General features: G+C 49.9%; 1 long non-coding RNA gene across 3 annotated transcripts in view; it reads left to right on the forward strand.

Annotated features, from left to right (window-relative positions):
• Window positions 1–833: 833 nt before the first annotated feature.
• LOC102243470 overlaps window positions 834–9,338 on the forward strand; it is a 12,486-nt gene continuing 3,981 nt past the window's right edge. For 2 of the 3 annotated variants that reach the window (XR_001363250.1, XR_313926.2), the window contains exons 1-2: window positions 834–2,905; window positions 7,144–7,254. This is a non-coding gene — a long non-coding RNA (uncharacterized LOC102243470). Of the gene's footprint in view, window positions 3,013–7,143; window positions 7,255–9,338 lie in introns of all 3 variants that reach the window. The other variant, XR_001363251.1, reaches the window with a different exon arrangement.

A 9,338-nucleotide genomic window follows, 5' to 3' on the forward strand; every position in this document is an offset into this window, starting at 1 on the left:
AGATCATTAGCGAGAGTTTGGAATAACCGTTGGGGTCTTGGTGAACGTTGCAGGGTCCGGCAAGGACCTGGCATTGGGGAATGACCCCTGGAACCTGCTCTGAGTTTCCAGATCCTGGTTTTCTGGGCACAGACCTGGTTTTCTGGGCACAGAGGCGACACATCTGCGTTGAAGCCGCTGTGTGGAGACGCGTTTAGCCAAATATCAGCCAATCATGATCGGCCTTTGGGGGCCTGGGTGGAGCCACCGTACACCACGAAAGCCTTGGCTTGTTGCAAGTTTGCTCTAACTTTGTACATTTTTTCCTTTTTAGTTTTGGCTCTTGGTGCTCAGAGAGCCACCACTTCCTGCCCAGCTGGTTCATTACCGCAGGGAAAATGAGGGACTTTTGGGGGCAGATGTGTTTCCATTCCACTATCATAATGCCCCTAAAAATCCTTATTGCTCTTGCAGTATTCCTCAGGGGTCCCTGGGCTGGCCCCGGACGGCTGGGAAGATGGCAGGTCTGAGTTCCTCCGGCAACTAAAGAAAGAGAGGAGATGCCCTCCCCACCCCCACCCCATTCCCTCCTCTGGTCCCTGACAGATCTCCCCGCACGGTGCTCAGATGGTTACCACCATCCACAGACACGGGTGGCTACACATGCTGTCTGCCCTGCAGGCACAGGATGTTGGAGATCGGGCCTGGGAAGAAACGGGGTGGCTATGGCTACTGTCTGCATTTGCGTGGGGTTCCTGGGGGGAGGTGGGGAAAGTGGGAAAGAAACAGGTGCTACCTGTTGGACAAGGTGAATTTCACACTCTGCCTGGTGCCTTCCAGCAGGGCCTCTGGGATCCTCGCCTTGGCAAGGGCCCTGGGCAGTGCTGGCTTGCTCACCTGCAACCTGAGACAGACCACTGTCCACTCCCTGCCTCGGTTTCCCTGTCGGCCAAGGGAGGGGCAACAGCCCCTGCTGCGGTCCCAAAGGGTTCTTGGTTGTTCCCAATGTTACAATGAGTTCAAGTTGGTTTACCAGCTGCGAAGGTGCTTTGGAAATGGGGCCGTTAAAGCATTCAGCATGGAAGGTATTAGTGCTAGCATTTAGTTATTGGCACGTGCCAAGTATGCCAAGACAACTCAGACAGGAGGGGAGACTGCAGCCCACAGAAGCTCTGGTTTCTGGAATCAGCCACCCCCAGCTCTGTGTCACCCCAGGCAAGTGACTCAATCTCTCTGAGCCCCCATTTCTCATATACAAAACCCACTTTTAGGAATAGAAGCTTCCCAAGTCTGTGGCACCTGGCTAAATCATTCTAACAGGTATTTATTTGAAGAGCTCATTTCTATTGGTGGCAACCGATTGGTTTTCAATTTTAGGTAGAGATAGAAGCCCCCCCCCTTTTTTACATCAGTTTATGTAAGAGAAAAAGGGTGAGTTGCTTGAAAGAAGAATATTAAACAAAGAATACAGGCGGTATGGAGGATGGAGCAGAAGTCAAGATGGTAGCTTGGTAAAGTTTCCTAGGTCCACTTACTTTAGAGTCCTTTTTTGCTTTAGGGATTTTCAAGATGACCCCGTGTAGTTGGGGTGGGGAGGGGTGTGCTCCGCCCTGACAACCTGGGTGTCACATGTCTTCCCTTGATGGAGTGGGCCCACCCCTTCCTTGCTCTGCAGCATCAATGAGACCCCTCAGACCTCGGCCCCTACACCCACCCATAGCTCTTATTTGTCTCTTATTTCAGGACCATGATGCCCCAGTGCCCTCTTTCCCGGCCAAGGCACCTTCTCAGTGAAATGGGGGGAATATTAAACCCTCCGTGTAGAGCAGGGGCTCAATCAGGCAGCTCTGATGGGTCCCAAAGGGCACCAGCAGCCCTGGGATGGGCAGGGGGCACAGCAGTGCCCTCGGCTTGGAGGGGGGCTCCTCAAACAGGCCCCCCTGTGCCTGGCCGGGGCACCAGCTCCCCGCCCACTCCTGGGACAGTGGCTTGGAGAGGAAGCAGTAAGCGCTGGGTCCCCGCTGGGCAGGGGCAGACTCCAGTTTCACTTTCTGCTGTGTCATGGGGTGGGGGGTGGCATTGGGGCCCAGCTGGCCAGCTGGGGCGGGCACCTAGACAGCTGCCAGCCCAGCTGCCAGAGCACCACCCACACCCACTCCTGCCCAGCAGCCTGCCAGAATAGGGGTTGGGCCCTCGGGCCACCCCTTAACTGCCTCTCCCCACAAAGTGGGGAGAACCTCAAGTGAGAAAAGCCAGGTAATGGGGTGAAATGGTTCCTGTTGATTCTAGATGAGAGCTCTCTGACCGGGCACCTGCTTCCTGCCTCCCTTCGCTGGGCACATGTCTGCTGAGGACCTACTGTGTGCCAAGCTCTGTGACAGGTGCCGGCGGTACAGCAGGGAGCAAGACAGACCCTGCCCTCTTGGGGCTCCCAGTTGAGTCGGGGGGAGACAGATGAAAGAGTAAGCAAAGAAAGAAAGAATCCCCTGTTGTGGGGAAAGTTCCACACTGTAGGCTTGGCGTTAGCATCTCAGGGAGGGGCGTGCATACATGCCTGTCTATGCACATGTGCGTGTCAGCAATGTGTCGGCTCCGGGGACACACAGCTAGATGAAGAACACAGACCTGGGGGCCAGATGTCCCCTGTTTGAATCTGGACTCTTTCACTGACGGGTGTGTGAACTCAGGTGACCTCAGGCAAGTCCCCGCTCCTGAGTTCCCCTGTCTGGGTGCTGGAGTAAAAGTGTCTCCATGACAGAGCTGCAGTGAGGATGAACTAAGCGAACATCCCTAAAGACTAAGGGCTGTGCCTGGCACCGACCATGTGCTAGGTAAGTCTCAGCTCTTATCTAAGAATAATAAATGTGCACTGTTCTTCTAGGAGGCAATGCAGCTGTCCCCGCAGGCTGAGCGCACTGGTAAGATGGTGAGTCCTTCCTCCTCGCTAAGCACTTCCCATGCCGGGTCTCACGGAATGGCCACAACCAACCCGCAGCTGGGCCTGTTCAGATGAGGAAACTGAGGCGCAGGCAGGTGAAGAAATGTGCCCAGTGGTACCCAGCTGGAAAGGCCTTTGACCCCGGGTGCAGGGCCGGCTTCAGGGTTAGGGGCCCTGCACTTGCTTGAATGCTCTGCTGTTGTCATCTTGAAATTCTTAATAATTTTGGAACCAGGCGCTCCGGGTTTTCGTTTGGCAAATTATGGAGCCAGTCTTGCCCGGATCTGACTTACTCCAAATCTGCCACTCTTACCTCCCACCATCAGGCAGCCAGGTCCAGAGTCGTTTTTTTCAGATCATCAATACAGTGTTTAGTGTGGGACTGAAATTCTGGGGAGAAAATGAAGATTTATTATGGGGCCAAATTATCCAAGTAGGCATTTGTTTGTCTGTTGCCCCTATTAGAACACGGGCAGGGACGTTGCCAAGGTCAAGAACCCCAACTCATTCATTGTTATATCCTCACGGCCTAGCATGTATTAGCTGCTCAGTTAATAGATGTGATACAATCAATGAATGGGAGGTTGACCAAACTCCGGAACCAAACCTATTTAAAGGACACCTTCCAGGAAAGCAGGTTGTTAGGGTGAGCCCTGGCCACCTCAGCAGGCTTCTGGACAGCCCTTGACGGGTGTGGAGACACAAGTTTCTTTCCTCTCCCCGACCCAACATGAGTGGTTAAAGGCATGTGGTCCTGGATTCCTGTGCATCTGTTATTGGGGGAAGTGCAGTGTTCAGCTGAAAGAATACCCAGGTTTTTGTTCTGGGCAGGTTCAAGTCCCAGCCAGGGGTCAGGGAGCACAATTTCCTGAACAGCTTATTGAAAGGGGTTGAATTTTTGGATTAAATGTCCTTTTTCCTCTGAAATAAGAGTTCTTACCGTCTCGAAGCTCCAAATTATAAATATTACTGAGAAGCAAAGAATCATTTCAAAAGCCTTTAAGAGATTTATAACAATAATAAACATGCAGACGTGTTTTGTTTTGTTTTTGCCAACGATTTGCATAGGCATTGTCTCCATTGCTTCAGCTAACCCTGTGAAGCAGGAGTTACTGTCCTCATTTCCTAAACGTCATAAGCGCCAGCATATATTGAGCACCAGGCACTTTACCCGTATCAAGTCATGTTAGTTGCACAAGCAACATATAAAGGAGGCACTATTATTATTATCTCTGGCTTTCTGATGAGAAACACGCTTAGAGAGAGGAACTGACACGTCCGAGGTCACACATCCAGCATGTGGTGGGCTGGGCTTCAAGCCCACATCTTCTATCCCAGGGGCCAGCAGCTAAGTATTTTAGGCTCTGCAGGCCACATGGTCTCTGTCCAGCTATTCCACTCTGCCACTGTAACAAGAAACCAGCCATAGATAAACACATGTAAAGGAACAGATGGGTCTGTGCGTTCCCATAAAACTTTATTTACAAAATGCAGGAAGTGGGCCACATTTCGCCCACAGACTATAGTTTGCCCACCACGTTCCAGATCCAAAAACCTGCCTTTCTGTTAGGAAGAACCTGGCCCTGGCAACATTCTTTGCCAGGCCCTCTCCCCACCTGTGAGGTGACTAAGTTACATTTCAGAACAAAGACCACTGGCTCTGGAGCGTTCACGTAGGCCTCCCCTTCCTTGAAGGAATTAGGGAGCTCTTGGAATTCACCACTGCTTAGACTTACTAGTGACTGCTATGATGGAATACCATGGGGATTTTAAGTTGTCATTTTATTATCTGTCAGCTTTGAAAGGGGAAAGTGTTGTAGTGAAAGGAAAACCCTCAGTGGGGCACTTTGGCTGTGGAATGGTCACCTCTTCAGAGAAGGAAAAATATCTTTTTTTAAAAAAATATATTTTATTGATTTTTCACAGAGAGGAAGGGAGAGAGATAGAGAGAGTTAGAAACATCGATGAGAGAGAAGCATTGATCAGCCGCCTCCTGCACATCCCCACTGGGGATGTGCCTGCAACCCAGATACATGCCCCTGACCGGAATCGAACCTGGGACCTTTCAGTCCGCAGGCCGACGCTCTATCCACTGAGCCAAACTGGTCTTGGCGGAAAAATATCTTAAGACACAAAAAAGGTAACCGCAAGTGGATGGCAATTGGGTGTGTGGGGGGATGGGGGCAATTTCCCCAACAGGCCAGAGGCTGGAGCTTAAGGATTCCTGTCAAGAGGATGGGGGAGGGCATGATTTTTAAAAACAGTTTTATTGAGATATGGTTCATGAACCATACAGTTCATCCATTTAAAGTATATAATCCAGTGACTTGGAGTATATCCAGATGTAGGCAACGTTCATGGCAATCAATTTTAGAACATTTTTATCACCTCGAAGAGGAACTCCGTACCCTTTGGCATTGCCCTCACCCCTGAACCTCCAATGCACCCCACCCCCACCCTAAGCAAGCACCGATCTATTTTCTGTCTCTGTGGATTTGATACTTCATGTAAATGGAATCATAAGTATGTGATCCTTTGAGACTGGTTTCTTTCACTTAGCACAGTGCTCTCAAGGTTCACCCATGCAACAGTACATATTAGAACGGTATTCCAAATAACAGCCACGTTTTTATTTATCCATTTGTCAGTTGGTAGGCATGTCAATTGTTTTCACTTTTTGGCTTTCCTAAATAATGCAGCTGTGAACATTCCTGTGTGACTTTTTGTGTGGACATCCGTTTTCATTTCTCTTGGGTCTATACCTAGGAGTGGAATTGCAAGGTCATACGGTAACTCCACATTTAACTTTCTGAGGAACTGTCAGAGGCACGTCTTATATTGCTTTTTCCAATTTTGTATTCTGGAAATTTCCTGTTACTGGAAACAGAGAAAACACAGTGACAAGCACCCCATACTCATCATCCAGGTTCAACAATTGTCAACCTTCCGTCAGTCTTGATTCTCCAGCCTGTCCTTCTCCCCTTTGTTTCCCGCTAAGGCGTTGGAAGCCAGTTTAAACACCTCATTTTATGTTGTTAACGTGGCTAAAATGTCTTTTGCCTCAAACCATCCATTCAGGTCTCCTACACCCACATCCTTGTGTGGATGGAATTTGGGGAGAATGGAGGAATCAAAAACAGTCTCCAGTGGATCCGTGTGGGGTGAAAAAGGAATAGCTTCTGAGTGAAAGAGGACTGGTGACATCATTTGCAAAATGAAAATGTGGAGCCCTTTATTCAAAAACTAATAATGTGTTTAAAATGACAAGAGCAGAGCATAAAACCAAACGTTGGCCCTGTTTAACTGTTCAGGCCACATGCCCATGAGACCAGCAAAAGGCTGCCCAAGCAGAACTTATTCATTGGACACAGGAATTTAGAGCCTTTGGTGCCTAGGAGAGACATACATACCCGTCACCCCCAATCCCTGGACAAGTTCCAAGGAAAGTTGGGTCTCCCGTGGTATGTGGGACAGGGTTCAAACCTATTGCATTTGAGTCTCCAAAAAATTAGATGACCCCAGCTGACATGTGGGTTATAAGTACTTTAAAAAAAATAGCCACTTGTCTTAAGCCTTCTTCCCTAAGAGCCGACAGTTGTTTGACTTGGCCACACCATTGTGTCCTGGACTCGGAGTGTACTCTGATACCACAGCAAATAATAGGCCTGCAGTCTTCACCACAGAGGCCCGCTGGTCAGCAAACAACCCGGAGCTACAGGGGGACCAGAAATGCCCATTCGAGGCAGGTGGCCTGGCAGACATTGGCCACCAGGCATGGCACCCAACCCCTCCCAGCTCAGACACAGCTCCATTATCCTTCTCAAAGAGTAGCCTCTACCCTAACCCCCGCATTGGACCTTAGTTCCTGCACTTATCTAGATTCTCAGCCCAAGAAGGCAGAAGCTCCCAGCCTTTAGTGCACCCGAGGCTGCACTTACACTAACAACCTTGTCACGACTGGGAAGAGGGAGGAGACAACAGATAAGGAGGTTGCAGCTCCTCCTCTTCTCTAGGACATTCAATGAATGTTCATTCATTCCATCAGTGATTTGAGTACCGACTACACATAAGGGACTGTGTACTGGGTATGAGCAGTGTAGTAACCAAGACAGACACAGCTCCTCCCCAGAGGCAGGAGAGGCCCTCGTAAACCAAAGATGAACGAAACATTGTAAGTGTGATTAAAATAATTACGTGACAATTACAAAAGCAACTACAACAATCAGGTCTGAGTACATTCTGGCAGCTCTGGGGTTTATAGACAGCCAGCGCGATTCTTAAAGCAAAGCCCGGCCGGCCGAGAGTGACAGCAGCACCGCCAGGAGAAGGCAACAGAGGTAGGTGGTTCTGTTTTCGCTTTTGCTTTTTTCCTGCCAGCACTTTCTCTCCCACTTCCTGTAACAGATGTGACACCCCGTGGGAATGGCGGAAGAAGGCCTGGGAACACCCATCCCTCGGCTACAGTCAGGGTCCAGGTGTGGACACCTGACCCAATACCACTAATCACAGCAGCCTCCTTCTGAGCCCGGCCACAGTGCTTGCTCCAGGTGTGGTCATGTGACCCAAGCAGGGCCAATCCAGGATTGTCCTAACTGGAGCTGGTGGGAAGGTTGCTTTTCCTCCTCTCCAGTATCCAGCGCTACCTATGCCCCAGATATTGAGGCCAGTGAGCAGAGGGGAGCATAAATGTGAGATGGAATGGAGGAGAGAGGTGGGAGTAGGAGAGAGACTAGTGCTACATTCTGAGCCCAGAGCCTTCCAGTCCCTGGATCAGCTCAGGCTCTCCCTTCTTCATCATAGCTACCCGGGTGAGTAACCTCCCCCCACCCCCATTCTACCCCAATAAGATCAACTTTGGCTTCTGTGTGGCCCAAAGCATCCCAATTCCAGACTTGGGAACTGTTTCCCTCTTCGTGGATTGTGTGGCACTGAAAGGGGTAGGCTATCCTCAGAGCTCATTCTCCCCTAGGTGTGCCTGCTGTACTTGAGAATTACAAGAATCCCTAGACACACGTCCATGTGCCCCTCCCAATTAATTTCCCACGGAATCAGAGCTAAAGACTGCCCCGCCCCCCGTTCCTGCTTGTCTCCATCTCCCAGACCCCATCCCCACACACCTCTCTTCTCCCACCCTGCTCTCCACCATGGACAGAGCACGAAGCTTGTCCTGGCCTCTGCTCTGCTGCCCCCGCCCCCCAACCCCGTGTTGTATTTGTAATGACTCACTTATGAGTGCTCCCCCATGAGTGAGAACTGTGAGCATGGGGGCTCGGGTCTCACTCATCTTTGCACCCCCAGCTGCTGGCACACAACAGGCAGGCAGCCAGCATGGGAAGGAGGGAGGCAGGGAAGAGAGATGGAGGGGAGAAAAGGGTGCTCATTCCTATCTATTCTGGTCCAACCAGTGGGTGACTCGGAAAGTCCGTCAAGTTTTGTATTGGTTTCCTCTACTCCAATGTCACCTTCTGGGAACAGTGCATTCTCCCAGTCCCCTTCCTGGCCCCTTCCCTTTTCTATGCTTTCTTATCCTCTTTAGCACCTTCTACTACTATCAGTTCTTCCCTATGCTCCGTTTATTTTACTTACTACTGAAATGCCACTTCCAGGGGGGCAGGCATCTTTGTTTTGTTCTCTGCTGTATCCTCAGCACCTGTCACCTAGTAGATGCTCAATAAATATCTTTGGAACGAATGAATGAATTCTTTGTGTTCACCAAAGCCACGGTTTACCAAGCTTGTTTCTAAAAAGAGCCAGGCACGTCATGCATTTTACAGGTGTTGTGTAAGTCGGTGATGTATTCGTTTCCTAGGGCGGCCGTAACACATGACAGCTAAACCTGGTTTGAACTGCACAGGTCCACTTATACATTTTTTCCCCAGTAAGTACCTGTGCTGTTTTCAATCTGTGGTTGGGCATCCACAGATGCAGAGGCCCGACTGTATGCATTGCTCTCCGCCAGTGGTTCTCAACCTTCCTACTGCCACGACCCTTTAATACAGTTCCTCATGTTGTGGTGACCCCCAACCATAAAATTATTTTCGTTGCTACTTCATAACTGTAATTTTGCTACTGTTATGAATCGTAATGTAAATATCTGACATGCAGGATGTATTTTCATTGTTCGCGACCCACAGGTTGAGAACCGCTGCTCTACGCCGTTTGATACAAGGAACTTGAACACCTGTAGATTTTGGTATCCACAGGGGGCCCTGGAACCAATGCCCACAGATACTGAGGGACAACTAAGTGTTGGGGAGTCAAAAGTTAAACACGGATTTTTGACCTTGCAGTAGGTCGCACCCCTACCCCCTGCATTGTTCAAGTGTCAATTGTACTACAAACTAAGTGGCTTAAAACAACAGAAATTTGTTATTTCACAGTTCTGAAGGCTAGAAATCCAAAATCTGGCAGGGCTATGCTC

The sequence above is a fragment of the Myotis brandtii genome, unplaced genomic scaffold (assembly GCF_000412655.1).
Source record: "Myotis brandtii unplaced genomic scaffold, ASM41265v1 scaffold363, whole genome shotgun sequence".
NCBI lineage: Eukaryota > Metazoa > Chordata > Mammalia > Chiroptera > Vespertilionidae > Myotis > Myotis brandtii.